At 36.7% G+C, this 22,580-nt stretch overlaps 1 protein-coding gene across 2 annotated transcripts in view; it reads left to right on the top strand.

Annotated features, from left to right (window-relative positions):
- LOC145681631 (uncharacterized) overlaps positions 1-22,580 on the top strand; it is a 145,264-nt gene that overhangs the window by 28,432 nt on the left and 94,252 nt on the right. The gene's annotated exons all lie outside the window — the stretch shown is intronic.

Here is a 22,580-nt window from a genome sequence, read left to right as displayed (position 1 = left end):
GTAATAATGAACTAAAGAGCATATTTAGACCAAACTGAAAAAATAATAGAGAATATTTTGACTTATTACAACGCTGTAGGCAGATAAAGGCAGCCTGTGCGTTGTTTGTCGGAGCAGAGCAAACGACAAGAAATTTTGTTAAATTATATTGTGTGAAACAAAAACTGATAAAAGTGGCCATGACAAACTGTAGGCCACTGTAACGTCAACACTGTAAGAATGATATATTATTATTTAAGAGTTTTCTTCTATCGCTAATACTAGCTGAAAGCTACATTAACGGGTTTCTACGCTCTTAAATATTATTCTAATTTGCGGTATTTTTTCCTGACTGATGAAGTCCCATTTTATTCTATCGATTATTTGAAAATATATGTCTCTTAATGAAATAAAAAATGGTTCTCACTAGTTTCGTTGCCTACAGAAAATAGGTTAGTACTGAGATCTTTACTATTTTAACCTTTGGACGTTGATGGGCTACACAAAGTATAACCAGTCTAATTGGAAATTTCAACTTACCTATACGTTTCATACAATCTAAATTCCGAAAATAAGATATATTTCAATCCCTAGCCGTCTACTACATTCGATGTAAAAATTTTCACTGGTTTAGGGTAATACTGTTCAACGTATTGAACCCAAATGTTAAATTTAATATTGCATACGTATTCCATAAGATGTTCTTAGTATTCTACTGCACTTATCTTTCTATCCCTCATATCAACTACTGAAGGTTGAAAATTAAAATATTTTTTTTCTGAAGAAGAACGTCATCTTATTGGTATTTCAAAACTAAATATTTCAAATCGACCTCAAAATGTGGCATTGCCCATTTTTCCTTAAAATATCAACAACGGTAGTTTAATGTTAGGGTAGAGTTTTTCTTGGACCTATTTCTCTATTGCCAAATTGGTGGGCGCGGTGGATCAGTGGTAGAGCGTTCACCTCCGGTGTTTGGGGTCCTGGTTCGATCCCAGCTCGCACCGTGTGGACTTTGTGGGGGACAAACACCGTGCTCGTGGGTTTTCTCGGGGTTCTCCCGTTTCCTCCCACTTTCTGCATTTCACCATTTCACTCATCTCTCATCATTACCGTCTCCTTTAGCCTAACGGCATAAGCGTGGGACGTAAAACAAAGATTTCTAATGCCACATTGCAGATTTGATTTGTGTTTCACAGATAAATATCTGATTAATAACAGTGTTATATGCTATAAGTATTCCTAATAACATGTTTACGATTACTATTTGTTTATAAAGGTAATTCTTTTTCCAACTAAGTTTTCCCAAAATCATTTTTATCCGTATTTCATAAACAAATCTTTCAAAACTAGCTCCAGCATGTCATGACTTACTTCAAGAAACTAGAATGAGATATGTTAGTAAAGCCTTTTATTTAGGCACACGTAGTATTTTTAAACTTCAATTTACTTCAGGAGAAAAGTTAATATACAGTAAAAGGTATAATTGAACAACGAATGTCTTTGATAAATGTTCAAACAATGGAAATGCTATCTCAGTGTGTCGCAGAAAGTGTTATTTAACAAGTTGTATATCGTAGTGTTAGGAAATAATTGCACACAATTTGATACTTGAAACCTTGCGCGTCCCTCTTCTTTCTTCCTCTCTCTCCTTTGTTACAGAGAACACGAATCTGAGATCCAATTGTTTAAAATACATAAGAATATTTATCCGTAAGGTTTTCATAACTTTAAGTAGGTTCTACTTTTCCTTTATTTATACGAATAATTTAAATCACTTTTTCCGTAAGACGTAGCAGAAAAGTTAGTAAAATTTGGTAGTATTAATAGAAAACTAAACGGTTTTCTTAAGTTAAAATCGATGGTGATGAAAACAAAAATAACATTATTGTATTTGGCGAGATGTCGCTAGTTGCCCATCGGTACTCCACCGACGCTTACGGCATAGAGGTGTTATGAGATATGAAATTTGTAATAAGATGAAAATTAATTTAGAAAAAGGATCATTCATGACGTGCAAGACAATGGAGGTCTTGCTATGTCTAACTGCTAATAAATACTTCGTCTTAATTAGTATATTACTATTACCGTAACATTCACTAATAGTAATATTAAAGTCTCATACCCGTGCTATAGGTATTGCTATCTTGTGCTGGAGTGCCACCAACGAAGAAATAATACACGGATACCTAAACTTGCCTATTTCTGTAATTATCACCTTTGGATTGTAAAGAGCTAGGGATGGTACCGAGACCGAGACGGACTTTTATATACCGAGTCGAGACCGAGACGGACTTTTATATACCGAGACGAGACCGAGACCGAGACAGACCTCTATAAAACGAGACTGGACCGAGACTTAGGTCAGTCTCGAAAGTCTCGATCTCCTCTGGAATATTGTTAGCTATTAAAGTCGCCTTTACTCAAAATTTGTTTCGTTGCCGTGTTAGATAATATGGGAATGGTTGACTGATGTAAAGTTCGTATTTAAAGGTGGACATCGGGCTCAATCCCCTCCCGAAATAAATTTGACATTTTTTCGAATTGCAGGTACCACACAAATGTTTCTTATCCGTTCCTCAAGCCTCTCCCGAAACAAAGTCTACTGCTGATGTATAACCTTCCCTCTCACTTTCTCTCTCTGTATATATATATATATATATATATATATATATATATATATATATATATATATATATATAGGGCGCAAAATTTCCAGTCGCCAGGTCGCTGCTGGCGACTAGAAATTTAGAACCGGCAACCAGTGTTCAGTAGGAATGGCTTCTGGATAAAGTCATAGCGCTGATCAGTTTACGGTTCGCACGAAAATAATTGTCACTGAATAAGAGAAAACACCGAATGTGATATCTTCACAATGTTGTAATTTAACCCCCCCCCCCTCTTTGCAATCTGTATCATCAGAGGTAGTTCTGTCCCTGCATATATATTTGACACTTTGGGTTGGTCCCCTAAAGGAAAAAGTCCTTGATATGAAAGAAATATAACTGCTTTTTAAGTAATTGCAACCAGATTTATAGTGAAAAAATGGACATTTTCTTAGCAGAGTAGACAGAATATAAACTTTTGTTTCCTTCACTGACGTTGAATGATACACTGAAAAAGATTAACAGTGAAAACTTCATTACGAAATTCCCAAATTTTCTTCCAAGTGTCACATTTTGCGCAGTTTTACCTGTGGGTACTGCTTCATGTGAGAGAGGCTTCAGCAGTCTCAATAGAGTTAAGACTACCTACAGGAACTCACTGAATACTGATACACTGGATGACAATTTCCATCAATTGCCCCTCACTTAAGGACCTTGATCCGAAAACTGCAATCGACTACTGGTATTTCAGTGCAGAGAGAGTTACACAAACGTGAAGTCTTACGGTAAGATATTGTTTAATATGTACATGAATTGTCCAATTCAAAATTGATTATCCTAACTCTAGTTCTCTGGTTTTGAAATGTTATGTCCTGATGTAATCTCGTGCTTTGTCAAACCAAAGGCCAGAGGGGAGACTTCTCATATTTTGTACATGAGAGATAACTGGCGACTATCAGTTTTGAGTTGACAAGTGTGTCTGACTTTGAAACTTTGCGCCCTGTAATATATATATATATATATATATATATATATATAGGTATATAGAGAGTGTCCGGTGAGGAAAGTCAAAGACTTTAGGTATATAGGTGGGGTCATTCTAAGCAAAAATGCTTCTGTTAATATAGGGTTTATTCCCCCTCGTTTCGCAGATAGGGGTGGGGTAACGTTTGCGTTTTGCACTTGCTGATTTTCGCTTGAAACATTCTAGCACACCCTGTTGTTGCGGTTATGTTACATATTATACCTCGTTTGAAAGCTAATGAAACAGGTTTGTAGATGGCATACAATTTGTCTCAGTAGTGCATACAAAAGGGAAGTAAGGGAGGGTGTTTTTTGAATTTCCCTAAAAAAATTCCCTTTATAAAACAATTTTACGCTGTTATTGAGTGGAAACACTGTCACTAGAGGAACAGTAGGTGGAAACAGGGGCGTCATTTCAGATTTTGCTTGAGGGGGGCAAGAGCACCACCGACATAACACTTTCACGTTTTGTATTAGTATATTAGTAGACAATACATTAAAGTATATGTATTCCTCAAACTCTTGGGGGGGGGGGCAATTGCCCCTCCTGCCCCCCCTAAATGACGCCCCTGGGTGGAAATAATACTTTATACCAAAGATCCAGGTGAGGCATCAAGTTTTACCTTCATTAGGAGCCGAAAAAAATCATCCTAAAACTAATAACATAACAATGTTCCAACTTTCCATAGATGACAATGGTTATGAATATTAATAAACGAATGTTTTATGCAAAATTGGAAATACAATACTATTCCCTAACATATGAGAACTTTACACATCTATGCGGGAACACTAATTACAGTTCTGAACAACAGATGGCAGTGAAACAAAACACACTTGAAATAAAGTTTTCGTACAACATATTACACCAGAATGTCCATTGCAAAAGGGTGGTGGAAAACATAAATAATTACTTGTAATACATAAACAATAATTACCTCTAATGCACACAGATAGAGACGTAACTCTACTAGCGACAACCTTCAACGTAATTATTTTCCACATGTAGCTACTGTCCAAAAATATGACCATTCTCATCAATTCACTTTGAAGTGCGCGTCAGTACATTCAGTGTTGCCCGATGGATGTCTTCTCGGCGCTCTTTGACGGTATTGAATGTCTCTAGAATGATTTGAATTAACTCATCTTGTGAGTTGGCCTTTCGTCTGTATACAACGTCCTTCAACTACCTCCACAAGCAAAAATCCAAAGCTGTATGATTCGGGATGCGGGGCACCCAGTGAATAATCATCCTCCGTTCTCCGCGATCCATCCACCGATGAGGAAACTTGGAGTCAAGATATTGCCATACAGCTTTTGTTGCATCAGAAGGAGCATCATCGTGCTAAAACTACATGCACGCTCGAGTTCGAAGAGTCACATCTTCCAGTAGTACTGATAATTCATGGCACAGGAATTGCAAATAATATTCACCGGGCAAACGCTGTGACAGAAAGAAGGGACCAATGATGCAATCACAGATAATCCCCGCCTAAACATTTATAGAATATCGTTCCTGCTATTTTCTTACTGTGATTGCTCTAGGATTTTCGTCACTTCTGAAACATGACTAAATAGTAGTTATGTTTAGCTTGATATCATCTATCGCTTTGGTCATTATGAGACCGATAGATGACTAGATTTTGGGGTATCTTCTCCACCACCAGCAACTAGCGCTGGAATATAAAAATAAATCTAATCTGAAAGATAATTCTACAACTAAAGCATGTGGGAAATGTAGCTCATGGAATTTAGAAATCATAACTCATACTCAAATTTGCTTTTAAAAGTGCAGCAGATAGGGTAAGGACAATTAAGTATAAGAGTAATTAGTCTGGCGTAGTCACTTATTGTTTCGACGAAATAAACAGTACCTTCTTCAAAGTTAGTAACTCCATTCTTCTCCTCCCTCTCTCGCTGGCTCGTTGCTGTAGTTCCAACTCCAAACGAAGTGCCCCGAGAAACACTCACCATCCAGTTTTGTTTCCCGGACTGAGGCCTCAAACCACACCTCCTGATTTCCTCAATACCAAATATGGTCACTCCATAACTCACCTTTTCCTAACACCGTGTTCGTGATGTCACATGTGTCAAAACGTTTGAGAGTCGAAGACCTCACACGCTGGGGACTTCACCTCCTGATCCTGAATTGTATTTTCTGAGGAATTTCAAGTGCAAAGCTAAACCTCAGCGAAAAGTAGAAAATACAAAATACACACTTAATAATCGTTGACGTAGTTACCAGACAATAACTTTTAGTTGAGGCAATCGAATGAGTCAGCTAGAGAAAAGCTAACTGGGCGCTCGAAATATTTACAAATAAGTTGAATGTGAGCAATGTCCTCAAACGCAGACTAGTGACACTGCCAAGAAATGGAAACGTAGCCAGACACAAGTAGAAAGTTGATAAGTTGCACAAAAGTAGGAAAACAAACAAGGGTAGTGACTTTATATGAGGTTAAAGGAATCTGCTATTGCACTTATCTTTTAATAAAACACAAAGGTATACAAATATGCTTCTAGGAAGCTTGAGACTACATAATTGAACTTTCCGAGGAAAGAAAAAAAAATAAAAATAATCCAGCGAAGTAGATGACGTGAATCCAAAAGTCTGTCGTTGGAATCGAACCAGGGACCTCCGACGTATCGTATCGTAACATGCCCTCCCCGCAAACAAGATGATTGAGTCTAAGAGCTGAATACATGGAAGATCTAGAACAATCATCGGCATCTAAAAGAAACTTAAAAAACACATGTAAGTATACATTCAAATTTTTTCTCAATATTCAAAATTAACAACAAAAAAAAAACCTAAATCATACTTAGTTACGACCTCGAAGTTAAGATTAAAAAACACTAGATGGCATAGGCTGTATCGGACGACGAATCCAGGCAGACGACAAGTTCTCAAATAAGCGAAAGTGGCGACGCCATACATCTAGTACGAGAAACTAAAACAAAAGATTTTTAAAAAGTGATGAGAAAAATCAAAATAAAGATATTTTAAAGGTAAGTCCTACAAATATACAACAACAAAAAAAAAGTTATAATATAAATATATGTATAGTCTTGAAGTAGGGGAAAAACTGATATGGATAAACGAATAACTAAGCCAAAGTAAACGGAAACAAACCCGGTATTGAAATGTGTAAAGCACAAGCAAACTTAAAAGAAAAATAATGATAATATTTCTGTTATGTTTAGCCTTCCTTACTGAAACAAAAATTAATAAGCAGTATAGAGCAAACGAAGGGCAGTAATAATTTAAAAAAAATTAATTAATTGAAATACAATCAGCCTTGCACTAAAGTTTTTTTTTTAATATAGAATGAAATAAATAATCCACAATGTAAAGTCTCTAATGTAGATCTCACTCTAATGGAAGACAAAGCTTAATAATTTACGCATAACTAGGTAACTACCCATAGAATAGCACAGAATGTTGGCGGAACAAAACCGGGGGGCAAAGAGTGGTCCTATTAATCTCTAGAAAATTGAACCATGAAGGATTTAATCTTCACAGTGTCCGTAGAAATGGACTTATCGCGGTCCATATTCGCACTTGCCGACAAGAAAAATAGGACACGACAGACCACCACCAAACTACTCCTAACCTAACGCGGCCTATAAGTGAAGATGTCCAGGTGAAATATCCAAGGTGACGGGGCGACGTAAGAAATACTGCTCGGGGCGACGTAACAACAACCAGTCGGCAGGATCGAAGATCACAATAAGTCAAATCCACTTGGCGAGAAACTTCCATGTTCAATAGCAAGGCTGAGGCGTAGATTTCTCAATTGTAATCCATATCAGAAAGTCAAAATAAATCCAGACGAAGCATTGAAAGTGAAAAGTATGTTCGTAGTCAGAGGTAGAAGTTTAAACACAAATAAAATCACAGTCTATAATGTGAATAAAATACGATCTGTCGTAGCATACAAATTATGTAGTATTATTATTAATAAATATCTTTGTTTCTTCTAATCACATTAAATTCAAAGTCTATACAAAATATGCATATACAATAAAGATGATACTACTCCACTTCTACATTTTTCTTCTTTTTCCGGAAATACTACTTGAATTCAGCAATGGGACGTAGGCTTCAATGCATCCAAGGATTTTCACAAGGTAACTATAATCTCAATATCCTTCACATAATATAATCAAAATACTAATGCATCATATGCCACTACGAATTCTTAAAAACAATATATATATATAAGTAAGCAATACAACTGTACAATGTTAATACAAAGTTATTATATCAACGCCTATAAATATCTCTAATAATAATAATACCTAATCCCAAGTTGCAATAAATTCCAATAAATATTATTAATATGTTATATAGTCATGTAAATAAGAGACTGAAGGCGAAGGATGAACGTTAGTTCTATTATTTTCACTAGTAGTTGGTGGAGGGGGTGGAGGCAGGCTAGCACTTCTAAAAACTTTAGGATTTCGACGTAACATGGGGCGTCGCTTATAAATTTTAAATAACAGAAAAACTGCCAACAACAGTAATAAACTTTCCACAATATGAACAATGATCCACAATACATCCTGATCCAAAGACATAGATTCTGCTCTAGCGCCTTTCACACAGAGAGTACACAAGAAAAACCCTTGTTTATATAATAAGTAACCTATAGCTAATGTCAAAATAATATTCCAAACCACGAGAAAAATAGGAATAAAATTGTCTCTATAATAAATTGGAGTATAGGGAACCACAGTAGCGACAGAATAACTAGAAAGATTTAGATGAGGTACAGAATAGTGCCAATTGAGATTTAATAAATTTGAAGAATTAAAAACTTCATGAGTTTTAAATTTCTGATTAAGGTGAACAAAACTATTGGCAGACAAGAAAGCCGGAAATAAATGCACCACAGTCGGCGTAACTAATTCCGTTTGAAAACAAGGAAAGACGGCTTTCGCAAATAAATGACTATTAACTCTTAATGTCGTACCACAAGGAAATTTAATCATAATCAAACCATACTTAGCTTTATCTGTAATGTCTATAAGTTTAGTGTTAGTACCAGTCACTAATTGAACCGTAGCAGGCGGATGAGTTAACACATAAGTATGTGGTTGTAATTCCAGCAATTGGCTTTGAGAATTCTCATGACAAATATAAGAGCAAGATGAAATAATATCATGGACAGTTATACCAAAATATCCTTTATATAAACATTGCGCTAAATGGGAGGACACAGAAACATGCGATGGGATTTTACATAAGGGTGAAACTTGCAAATTACATGACAAAAGGTCTGATCCAGTAATTGGTAGGGCTAAAATATGACCCTGAAAGATAACATAACTGGGTGAAATACTAATTGAACATGTTTGGTTATGATAACCAAATGGAATGGCCTTAACTGAAAATAATTTAAATTGCATATCTTGTTCTCTAAGTGGCACTTTAAAATGCACAAAAATGTAATTATCAGTAATAGTGCACGAAAGTAATTTCAAAGTATAATATATATCAATATCTTCAGCAGGAATAGCCAAAATCATACGTTGTTTAGTTATAGATTCCTGTAAAATGTGAAGCTGAGCTTGCAAAACTTCATAAGGCACTAATACGGGATCTAACTTCCCTGCACGACAGCTTTGAATGGACGTTTGATAACACTGAAATTCTAATACTTTCAAAATGTGCATCGATAACTGATATAATTCACCCAAAATCGCAAAAACTTCCAATTGGTCCTTATTTGATAAATTTTCTAAGGTCCTGGCCAAAAACTTCGATTGATCCAACAATGTTTAAGAAAAAACTTCCATCTTTTGAAAATTTTTACCCAATTTCGCCTGGAAATTAGTTAATTCAACAGACGCATTCTGAATATACACAGAATTCCTCAATAACTGCTGTCTTAGTTCGATAACTGTAGATTCTAATTTATCTTGTTTCTTCTGAAAAGACGATAACTGTCCTTGGGTAGCCACGTTACAGCAAAATGAAAAAAGGTTCCCTAGAATAGCAATACCTCTCTTAGAACGCGAATGTTCTCGGTATCTATAAGGTTCATTAATCTTCAAAAAATTACTCGCTATATGTGAATGTAATGCGTCAAGACTATGAGCTAAAGAGCATGTCTGAATAGAATACGAAGAATTATCGGCACAGTGTAATGATTTAAATAAAGAAGACGCAGGCAAGGATTGCGGAAAAGTGAAACTTACGTTAAACATGATGGGAATAGCATATTGGTATAATATGTGGCCATGTAACTCATTAAAAAAAATCCACTTGAAATCGACACATCAAAATTGGCAGAAGTACCAAAGGCAATGGATAAAACCAGGATCATCTGTAAAAAATACAGACGAACACACATATAACACCCAAAATAAATAAATAAAACTCAGAACAAAACTCAAATAAAATTCAAGTGCGTTAACGTATGCAATGCATATATATATGTATCTTAACTACCATAGTGTAACTTGATTCATTAAATAAGAAAGCAAATAGATGCATTCAAACAAAATAACTCAGCTTAGTACCATTAAATTAAACTGCTATACTTCTCATAAAATGTAGAAATTACTTAAAAACCATAACGTATCAGTCATAAAGGCATAATTGTAATAAAAATAACACTAAAATTGATACTCAAACAGGTATATATTGTAATTAATAACACAACTAAGCAAAACTTACATCATAAAATGCGCATATTGACTAAATTAGGATATATATATATATAAAAAATACGTCATAATCAGGAAATTAACATCAAAATAGAGATAACTAATGTCAAAATTAGGAAAACTGCAGTTTAAAGTCTTAATTCGGTGAAATTCAAACGTCACAGACCAGGGTAAAATACACAATTAGGTAAATATGTAATATATATATATATATATATATATATATATATATATATATATATATATATAGATCATGATCTCCGCAATTATACTCGAGTAAAATAGTCATAATGAAAATTGCAAATAAATAAATAAATAAATAAATAAAATAAGTACTAGACCAGCTAGTATAAAAATGTCATAATTGGTAATTTTTTTTATTAGCTTATGATCTGAATAGAAAATAAACTAACGTCAAATCAAAGTATAATAAATATCCAAATTGAATTTCTTTTTTTCCTTTGCAGGTGAGTGAAAGGAAAACCCTTCGTCCAGGATCTATATAACCGAAGACTAGTGATCAGTGAGTGTGTGTGCCTGATACAGTGCTGTGCGTGCGTGATACACTAATATGTGAAACATTAGTGTATTTTTTTTAAGTCATTAGTAATACATGTAGGTAAGAATAGCTGTAAGAACTCTACTAACCTTCATATATGCGCTACTAACCACTGTCTTTTTTTTTAAATCCGCACTGGGAAATAAGCAAACATATTATTTTCATATAATTTCCGGTTCTCTTTATCAAAAATACATAGCACAATACGATCGAAATCTTGCAGATTAGCTTCCAAAACATTTCGAATCGTGGATAAAGCAATCTTCATTGCCTGAAACTTGTCAAAATTGAATTTCCCAGTCCCCAAATTAGGGAACGCTATCGTCCGACAATTATTCTCCAAAGCGCGTTGTAGACAATTCGTGTAACATTGTCGTAAAATTCTTTTATTATTATCTCTAGGCGCGCAAGTGAATAACACATATTCCGCTGGTAAATTAAAAGCCGAAGAGATCTTAGCTTCACCAGGTTTTAACGAACCTAGCTTTTTACAAACTTCAACTAGTTCCTTCCCTGCCCCTCTGTGAATTGCTCCGTCGACTCCAGACAAGGGAGTAAGGGTCTCATTTGCTGCATTAACCACGATGTCACACTTCAGATCCGCAATATTACCATAATATACACTCACTTTTCTGTTAATGTCCTCATTATAACTATATAATGGCTTCTTGTATGCGAATTTCTGAGACAAATCCATTAAAGTTGGAAGCTCCAACACATCCACAACTCGCTGAATTTCCACGGGATCACTGAGTGCAGTGGTGAATGTTAGCTGGTTAAACTCTCTATTATGTTGAGAACAATCTTTGGCAACATTAATCACTTGCATGTCACGTATTTCTTCTTCTTCTTCCTCGCCTGTCATCGGTTCTGGGGTTACATCCGGGTAATACGGTTTAAGTCTAGTAATGGCAATCGACTCAATTTTTTCTCTTCCCTTTGAAGTTTTGTACTTCACAAAATAAGCATTTTCATAATCTTTTCGTACTATAACAGCAGGTCCAAAAAATAATCCTGAAAATGCTTTGGCATTACCTCTCCGTCTTGAAGGGTCAAAGATCCATACACGCTGTCCTTCCGTGAACTGTACAGATCTATGATGTTTATTGTAAGACCTCTCAGAAGTACGAAATCGATTAAAAAGTTTATCCTGAGCCTGTTCTCTAATGTCAACAAGAGTGGCTAGACGCTCTTGATTCACACTGTGTACACACGGTCCATTAATGATAGCCTGGTGTTCTAAATAAGGATCCACTCCGTGTAACAGTTTAAATGGGCTAAATGACGTGGAATGGTTCACAGTGATATTATGGGCAAAAGTGACGGCTGGCACGTGATCCACCCAACTACCATGATTGTTAGGATCCACTTTCCTTTTCAATAGTGCTTCAATATGGCGGACAGAAGTCTCAACAAGACCATTGGTCTGGTGAAAGTAAGGATTAACAAAGTTCATTCTAATATCTAAAATATTACATAGTTCTTGAAACAAAGAACTCGTAAACGCCGTAGATCTATCTAAAATCACTTCTTTGAACAAACCAAAGCGTAAAATTACATGATTGTACAAAAAATCTGCCAAAGCAGCGGCTGTCTGTTCACCCAACGTAGCCGTTACTACATAACGAGTATTGTAGTCTATTGCGATTGCTAAATATTTGTGCCGCAGAATATTGGCATCAGAATACCTCCCAGCTACATCAATACCAATACGAAAGAAAGGAGGCACGCTAGGCATAGTTTGTAAAACACCTGGAGGCGAACCCGGTACCTTTTTGAAACGTTGGCACACCTGGCAGCTTTTGCATCGCTCGATGACGAACTTTTTCATGTAAGGAAAATATACTGAATTTAACAACAAATTATATGTTTTTGTAAATCCCGAATGTGAACTACCCAAAGAAGAACTATCAGCTGACTGAAACACTTTCTCTCGTAAGGAAGCAGGAATAGCTACCAACAACTGTGTACCAGTTGGACGTCTATGTTTTCGGTACAACAAACCATCCTTCATCTCATATCGCAGTGCCTGTCGTTCAATATCGTAATTTTGCGGTATTTTCCCTTCTAAAAAGAGAATGATATCTTTGTAACAGGAATCCTTCCGCTGTTCTTCCTTTAACTTATTATCTTCTTCTATAGTAAAGACCCGGGGATCTTCTAGATTCTTCTGTTCATCCGCTTCGTCTCTTGTGCAATCTACATGGCGACTAATACTGTCTACAAGACTATTGGAAGCTCCCGAAATATGAGAAATAGTGTAATTATAGGTCTCCAACTCCGCAAGAATTCGAGAAAATTTAGCCACATTCTTAGTTTGACGTAAATAAACCAGCGATCTACAATCGGTACGCAAATAAAAGTGACGTCCTAATAAAAAATATCTAAAGCGTCTTAGCGTAAAGATCAACGCTGCAAGTTCCAAATGAAATGGGTGATAAGATTTCTCGTGTGGCCCTACAGCACGAGAACAGTAAGCTATTGGAACCAAAGGAGCATCTTTTTCATCACTTTCAGGTTGCAGGACTGCCCCAGCTAAACCGCGTTGTGAGGCGTCCGTGACGACGTACACATCTCTTTCTGGATGAAATTTCATAAGAGTAGGCGCAGACAAGATCACTTCTTTGAGCTTTTCAAAAGCTTGTTGTTGTTCACTCGTCCATTTGTATGGAACATTTTTTTTCAATAGACGCTGTAACGGCTCCGCTATAGACGAAAAGTTGGCAACATGGTTTCTAACAAATGAACACAACCCTAAGAAACTTTTCAATTGTTTTTGTGTTCTTGGACGTCTATAATTTTGAATCGATTCAGTAATACGTTCAGAAATAGAAATACCACGCTTAGAGACGCGGTGACCCAATATTTCCAATGAAAAATGGCCTAATTTGGTTTTTTCAGGAGATATTTTCAAACCTCTGCGTTTTAATCGTTCAAATAGTTCACGTGTTGTATTAATAATGCCATCTATCGTATCGTCTGACCACAAAATATCATCGAGATAATAAAATACTTTATTTTCATCTAATCCTTCTAGTGTTAGTTTCATTAAATCATTTAATGCCGCTGGAGAAGTAACTCCTCCCATAGGAATGGAAGTGAAACAGTACTGCTTAAGTCCAGGAACTGAAAAAGCAGTTACTAATTGGCTTTTTTCAGACAAAGGCACTTGAAAGAAACCTTGCGAAAGATCTGTCGAACAAATCAGGTTTTTACCACTAGAACGCACTAATATGTCCTGAATTGGTGGTACAGGAAAATTAATAGGCCTTATTTTAGCATTCGTAAATCTCATATCTGCCACGAACCTCCAAGATCCATTTTTTTTCTTAACTAATATGATGGGATTATTGTAACTACTATGACAAGGACGAATGACGTTCTGTTTAAGTAACTGTTCAACTTGCTCGTGAACAGCATCCCGAAGATGGAACGGGATGGGAAACTGGCGGATGTATACTGGGTCTTCATCCTTTAACTGAAATTCGTGAACATAGTCCCGTGCCTTTGAAAAATCGTCCGGGGACCAACTAAACACATCTCTATACTCCGTAACTAAATCATAAAATCGTTGTCTGTCATGTTCAGAGAGTTCAGGGTTCACATCCACCCTGGTACAATCAAATTTATCAGATTGAGTCTTTTGAAGACCAGTATCTTCTGTAACATTACTACAAAAATGTTCTTCCCTATTCAGAACAGCATGCCCTAAAACTTTATTCTTCCATAGCAAAAATTGCTTGTCAGTAGGATTCGAAACCCAAATATGTGAATTTACGCTGTCAACCGCAGTATCTCTTAATAAAACATGTACAGCACCCACTACGAACTTATTAGGTACCAAATAATCTCTATTTCCCAATAAATCAAAACATTTCTTCACTTTAACACATGTTCGCGAACGTGGGGGCAACCAAACAGACGAAAAAACCTTATACACAGGAGATACGAGCGTTGCAAATTCGTTAGACACAGAATTAACTGTACTGTCGGTGGGCAGAGTAAATTTAGGAATCCTACCAAACCGCGTAACTTCCAAGCATAAATCATGTAAATTTAAATTTGCCTTATGAGCTAATAAAAAATCCTGCCCCAATAGGGGTGGGTGGGAATACGCTGGGATAACCCGGAAAGGATGACAAAAAACTTGAGATCCAAGCTTGAATCGAACCAAAGCTATCTTGTTAACAAAGTATTCCCTGTCACGCCTTTCAAAAAACTATGTGTTGCTTGAACTTTAGCAAAACGCGGGACCATGGCCTGACCAATACAAGACACCTGTGATCCAGAATCCAATAATAAAGGACTCTCTTTCCCATTAATAGTAACATTAACATGAGGAAGCGCACGATCAATCTGAATAGGGACTTTAAGACGTTGAAGAGCTGATGGCCCTGCGTCATCAACTCTATTGATCAGTTTAAATTACTTCTACAGTGGGTGGCAATATGGTTTTCTTTTCCACATTTATGACAAATAATAGGACCCCTCTGCTGTGTCCTATTCCCTGCATTGTTATTCTGACCACCCCGGGAACGATTTTGCTGAAACCGTTGGCCATTGCCCCGTCTATTATAATTACGTCCATAATTGTTATTACTATTGTTATTATTAGTATTACGTCTCGAAAACGAACGTTGATCATCTGTTCTCTTATTTTCTGCTTGCAAAGACAATTGCGTTAATTGGTTTTGTATAGCAGCCAGCTGATCTTTAACCTGATCAGTTTCCTGTGTATTCGTAGCTTGAGAGGGCAAAGTCCGTACTACAGCCTGGGAAAGCTGACTTTGCGGAACAGAAGCCGATTGAACTTGAGTATTCTCAGGTGGATTACATTGCATTAACTGAGAATTAGCTAACAACGGATTTTTCTTAATCAGCTTCTCAATTGCTTTTCTTTCTAACAACACGCGTGCCTTCTCCTCGTCCAACAAATCTTGCACTAAAGCTTCAACAGTAACATATCTTTTTATTGCCAATCTCATATACTCCGGAGATAATCCATCGATTATTAACTGCACTTGCTTAGCTACTGGCGCGTCCTTATCGTTACGTAAAATTAAATTACGCTTGGCGTAAACGTATGATAGAATACTCTCTCCTTCATTTTGTTCTCGCATCCGCATTTCCTGTTCTGTAAGTTGAGGCAAAAGCGCGTCCTTGAAAGCAGCTATTAACTTCTGTTTAAATTGCTCATATGACAACTCCGGAAAATCTGCTTGTTTTGACGTAGTGTCAAACCAATAGGCTGCTGACCCCTTTAAAAGCGAACCCAGAATCCATTTTTTCTTTACGTCTGTCCAATTATTTACCTGAGCCAATACTTCAAATTGATCGATATAGCGAACAATATCATCGCCCATACGTCCAAAAAATGGTTCTGGCCGAAGAATATGACTCAAAATGCCAATATTATCCTGATTTCCCCCAACAGCCATGTCTACCGTAAACTCAAACCTGTCAGAATCTAATGAAGAAACAGTGTCAATACTCGAAAGCGAATGCGTAAACTGTAATTGCTTTTTAATTTTGTCAAAACATTGTCGCGTAAAATGTATGCGACCCGGAGATGATGTAATAATCGGCTCAAAAAATTCAGTAGCATCTAAATCATCACAAAAATCAGATAAAAACACATTATCCTCAGCAAAGTAACGCAACATATAAAAATAATCTCCAAATAAATGTAGTCAGAACAAAAAAGTGAAAACGCCAATTTTTTTTTTAACCCAGCTGCACAGGTACTACAGAGATCAAACCTAAAGCATCTCCATCATGAAACATGACTAAATAGTAGTTATGTTTAGCTTGATATCATCTATCGCTTTGGTCATTATGAGACCGATAGATGACTAGATTTTGGGGTATCTTCTCCACCACCAGCAACTAGCGCTGGAATATAAAAATAAATCTAATCTGAAAGATAATTCTACAACTAAAGCATGTGGGAAATGTAGCTCATGGAATTTAGAAATCATAACTCATACTCAAATTTGCTTTTAAAAGTGCAGCAGATAGGGTAAGGACAATTAAGTATAAGAGTAATTAGTCTGGCGTAGTCACTTATTGTTTCGACGAAATAAACAGTACCTTCTTCAAAGTTAGTAACTCCATTCTTCTCCTCCCTCTCTCGCTGGCTCGTTGCTGTAGTTCCAACTCCAAACGAAGTGCCCCGAGAAACACTCACCATCCAGTTTTGTTTCCCGGACTGAGGCCTCAAACCACACCTCCTGATTTCCTCAATACCAAATATGGTCACTCCATAACTCACCTTTTCCTAACACCGTGTTCGTGATGTCACATGTGTCAAAACGTTTGAGAGTCGAAGACCTCACACGCTGGGGACTTCACCTCCTGATCCTGAATTGTATTTTCTGAGGAATTTCAAGTGCAAAGCTAAACCTCAGCGAAAAGTAGAAAATACAAAATACACACTTAATAATCGTTGACGTAGTTACCAGACAATAACTTTTAGTTGAGACAATCGAATGAGTCAGCTAGAGAAAAGCTAACTGGGCGCTCGAAATATTTACAAATAAGTTGAATGTGAGCAATGTCCTCAAACGCAGACTAGTGACACTGCCAAGAAATGGAAACGTAGCCAGACACAAGTAGAAAGTTGATAAGTTGCACAAAAGTAGGAAAACAAACAAGGGTAGTGACTTTATATGAGGTTAAAGGAATCTGCTATTGCACTTATCTTTTAATAAAACACAAAGGTATACAAATATGCTTCTAGGAAGCTTGAGACTACATAATTGAACTTTCCGAGGAAAGAAAAAAAAATAAAAATAATCCAGTGAAGTAGATGACGTGAATCCAAAAGTCTGTCGTTGGAATCGAACCAGGGACCTCCGACGTATCGTATCGTAACACTTCAATGATGTCATTTGCTCGTGCTGCTCATCCCATTTCTGGTGAAAGAGGCCACATCGGTGAACAATATGAATGGCTAAACATTAGGATGCTCCTGTGTCCATTGAAAGAAACCAACACATAGTTCACTGTCTCCTGAATGGAGATGTTGCACTCTTCGTACATGGAACGGATAAAGCCCTTCTCCTCGTAGTACATCTCGTACATACGTACGTAGTAGTGCACGTTGATTAGAAATTTAGAGTTCTCGTATGTTAGAGAAGTAGTATTGTATTTCCAATTTTGCAAGAGAACGTTCTTTTATTTATATTCGTAACCATTGTCATCTATGAAAAGTTGAACAAGGAATTAGGAAAATGCTTTTTTTTTACGGCTTTTAATTAAGGTAAAAACTAGACATTTCACCTGGATCTTTGGTATACAGTATTCTTTTCACTTAATCAGACACTGTTCCTCTAGTGACAGTGTTTTCACTGAAGAACAGCATAAAATTCTTTCAAAAATGGAATTTTACAGTGAAATTCGAAAAATTTCCCTCCGTAACTTCCTTCTTGTATGCAGTACTTGGACAATCTGAACACCATGTGCAAGCCTCTTTTATTAGGTTTCAAACGAGGTGTAATATGTAACATAACCCCAACTATGCAGTGTAAGAGAATGTTTCAAACGAAAATCGGCAAGTGCCAGAGGCAAAAAAATTCTCGATCCCTATATCCGGAACGAGAGGGAATAAACCCTATGTTCACATAAGCATTTTTGTTTAGAATGACCTTCCGTATGACCTCCCAAAATCTTTGACTTTCCTCACCGAACATCCTAAGGTGTAACGTAAATGCATGGCCAAAAGTGACGAGGTGATTGCAGATATCCAAATAAGTAAAAATGTTCCCATAGACACGGATCCGATGCCGCTTTGGTTTCGAGATACAGGGTTTTCAAATATTGAATCCCTCCAATGGCTCACTATGGGAAAGTAAATTCAAATTTTTAATATTACAGGAATAATACAATTAAGTGGAATTCTGAATGTGCAAATTCATTTATATTAACATAGAGAATAAAACTAATCATTATTTGAAGTTATTGGGTTATCAGTGCTAACAACCTGGTTCAAAGTGTTATGATTTCAAATAGCACTAGACGACCATACGTTAGCATATGATTGGTGACCTCAAAACGTTCCTAAACATGGGGCAGATTCCGCTTCGTTTTCGAAAGACAAGGCATCCAACTGTGATGTCAATTAACGGCTCACAATAGTAAACAACGGTTCATAGACCACAACTATTGAATGTTTCCAAAGATAAGTAATTGAGAAAGGTATTCGATGGAGGGCACAGCGCTTATACACACAAACTTGGAAGACAGTGTTCGTAAAGATTGTGACAAAATTTTGAAAGTGAACTATTGGAGAGACTCAACATTTGAATTCCCTTTATGTTGAAAACGAAGCGGCATCGGACCCATGTTTAAAGGAGTATTTTTACTTATTTGGAGTTCGCAATCATCTCCTCACTTTCGGCCATGCATTTATGTTACACCTTGTATATTTATACATATATAATTGAAGGGTTAATTCTTCTAGATACTTTGTAATGCCACTAGATAAGGAAGCAGTGTTGCCAAGTTGTATTTTCTCAAATTGCACTACGTAATATATCACATATTTCTAATTCAGATGTGAAATAAAACCACAATACCACATACACTATTCAGTGTAACAAAGAACCACGCAGTATCATTAAATCAACATTTTGGAAATCTCTAACAACTAAAGGGACATGGACAGTGGAATGCACATCGAGATTGTATCTTAGCGTCAAATACTATGATCATTTACAAAGTTACAAAAAATGGAAATTTAACTTTTTCTAAAGACTTTACTTGGAAAACGTGCTGATATATCACGTCTTATCATGTAGATACATCCATAAGACTTAAATGATCATAATGCCATTTACAACAATTGTTATTTCAAACTATTTCAGAAATCCCAAACACTTGGGTAGTGGTTGTTTTACTGCTTAAAATGACGCATTTGTGTTACATTTTTATTATGATTGTAGCTTCCTTTACTTCTATAACATTACATTACAAAACATTACATTATAACATTACATAGTTTTGGGGGTTTTTAATTACAAAGGGTTGCAGTTACTATATTGTTCTAAACAGTGTTACCAACTTTAAAAAATTGTTAAATATTATTCTAAATATTAATAACTTCGCTAAACTGCAAAATATATTAAAATTTCTCGTTGTATGTTTACGGAAACAATTCTAGATTGTATACCACGACACAAACGGAGGCTAGGGGACGTTAGCATACAAGAATGTGTGGCGAAATCAAGAACCACTAGGGAGTAAACTGGAAAAGAATTGTCCAAGATAGTTGTGGAGAAGACTCGGGAAGACCGTCATCCACCACTGGATTGATAATGGTTGGTTATTATGATCGTGACGATTTTATTATATCTGGACATCAGAATTAAACTAAAGTGAGTCATAACTCCGTAATGTTACAGGAGAAGCGAGAAACCGGTTCCCTAAGTAAGACCGATAGTTCTGATTTATATACTATAATCAGTACTTTACTAAGCTATACTAAGTAGTTACAAAGTAGTAGGATGCCTTTAGATTTACATTATTACAACACTGGAAAGAACATTATCTATTGAAAAGTATTCTTAACTCAATTTCAACCAAAAGTGACTTTGTATAGTCTATCTATATACGAGGACTGGAAAGAAAAAAAGTGACAACACTGTCCCATCCCCGCACAGGGAATTTTGAGCGCTCTGCAGTTGGCAAGTCTTGTAGCGGGTGGATGGAGGTATACAACGCGGGTGGTGGTGCTAGTGTGGGCGCAGCAGTGATTGTAGTGAAGTGTTGAATGCAGGTTAGCATACAGTAGCAGACCGCTCTAAAGGTGATGTTTTCCAAGTTAGAACTACGTTCATGGATAAAGATCGAAGTGGCCCGTGGTAAAAACGCCACGGGATGTCACTCTGGACAACGTGAAAAATGCGGGAATGACACATTGCCCCATCGGACTGTGGCGCGTTGGGTAGCAGCGTTTCGTGGAGGACGTGGCATTGTGCAACAGGAACCAGGTTGAGGACACCATGCAGTCGACAACCGTTGTCACAATGCAGGTGTTGTGCGGGACCTGTTTGTACGATGGGGGTGGGAGGTTCTAGAGCACCCATCCTGTTCACCGGACATGAGTCCATGTGACTTTCATATGTTCCCTTTGATGAAAGAACCACTGCGAGGGATGCGTTCCGCAGCAGAGATGCCATACTTCGAACTATAGGGCGCTCTCTTGCAGAAATCAACAAAGAGTGCACCGCTGCTGATATCCAGCGACTTCCCACATCTGGCAACTGGTAGAACATGCTGCAGGGGATTACATTAAAGGCCTGTAGAAGTTTCATGATTGTCCAATAAAGGGTTCGTGAATGATTTGCTTATTGCCACTTTTTTCTTTCCAGCCCTCGTGTATATACCTTTACTGGGTAAGGTAGGGTAAAATTGGATCCAAAATTTAGGTACGATCTTATGAACTTTTATAAGAAACAGAATATACTCAAAGTGAGACGCAAAACAGTAGATTGACTATAACTTCTTTGATGATCCAAATCAAGACCACACATAGCAAAGATGAATGCCGCAGCTCCCAACACAAGCTTCAGGAAGTTCGAGTAATAAAATGTCAATTAAACGCAGAGATGTGAAACAAAGTCATTGGTAATAAAGCATTTTATCAATTTTAATCAAAATATATTGTAGTGATAATTGTAGTAAAAATTTACCCTATTTGTGAAGATAATGAGCTTTATATTCTGCTTTTAGAATGGCAGTCAAAGCAGAATGTTTTCGATAATAAATGAGAAATTCAAAATTTCAATTTCGGTACGATTAAATACATTCGTGCTGCTATGTGCTGAGTTATCCGTTGGGATGTATTGAACAAATCTGATTCAGAGGAAGGAAATAAACTACTGTAGAGTATTAGAGATAATTTAATAGTTCTTATGCACAGTCGTTCTGATGCGTGATTAGTGTCATACTAAAGAGGTCGACTAACATGTTTCCTGCAGTAGTCAGGCCTTTGGTATTACGCTAGTCATACGTCAAAACGACTCTGCGTAAGGCATAAAGAGTTTAATTGTATATGCAGTACTGAGGCTATATGAGACGAAGTCAATTGATGAAAGTGAAATATGGGTTCCCATTAGGTTTTCCCCAAGGCATGATATACCCACTGATGACTGAACCTGGAACACACGCATGGAAAATATTAGCGCTAACAAATTACCTGTGAAGAGGTACACCATACCATAATTCTAAGTCAAGAATGAAGGGGAAAACAAGCGGAAAGGACAGACTGCAAGATAATAATATCTCACAATTTTATTTTCACATTATTTATTTCGAGACATTCGAGACGAGACCGAGACTTGGTCCTCGAGACCGAGACCGAGATCGAGACAAGCATATGTTAACAGACGATACCGAGACCGAGAAGGCGATTTTTGATTCGAGACGAGATCGAGACTCAGAATGCTATTTATCAACCGAGACGAGTCAGAGACTGTACAAAGTCTCGTCTCGCCACGATACCATCCTAAAAAGAGCCTCATGTCAGGAATTTGTTCTTTTTATTTGGTCCTCAAAGGACTTTAATATTACCGTCCTCTCTGTCTACCTGTCTGTTTATCAAACGCCCTTATCTGTCATACCTCATTTTTCTTTCAGAAAATTGATAGATAAATACAGGTATATGTAGTGTTAAACACTTCACTATACTCCAAAAGTAAGCTTCTCAGCCAAATGTTACAGAGTAGACCAAAAGTAGT

Source organism: Thermobia domestica, chromosome 3 (assembly GCF_964235325.1).
Source record: "Thermobia domestica chromosome 3, izTheDome1.hap1.1, whole genome shotgun sequence".
In the NCBI taxonomy this organism is placed as follows: Eukaryota; Metazoa; Arthropoda; class Insecta; order Zygentoma; family Lepismatidae; genus Thermobia; species Thermobia domestica.
This window is presented reverse-complemented; position numbering and strand designations above follow the sequence as displayed.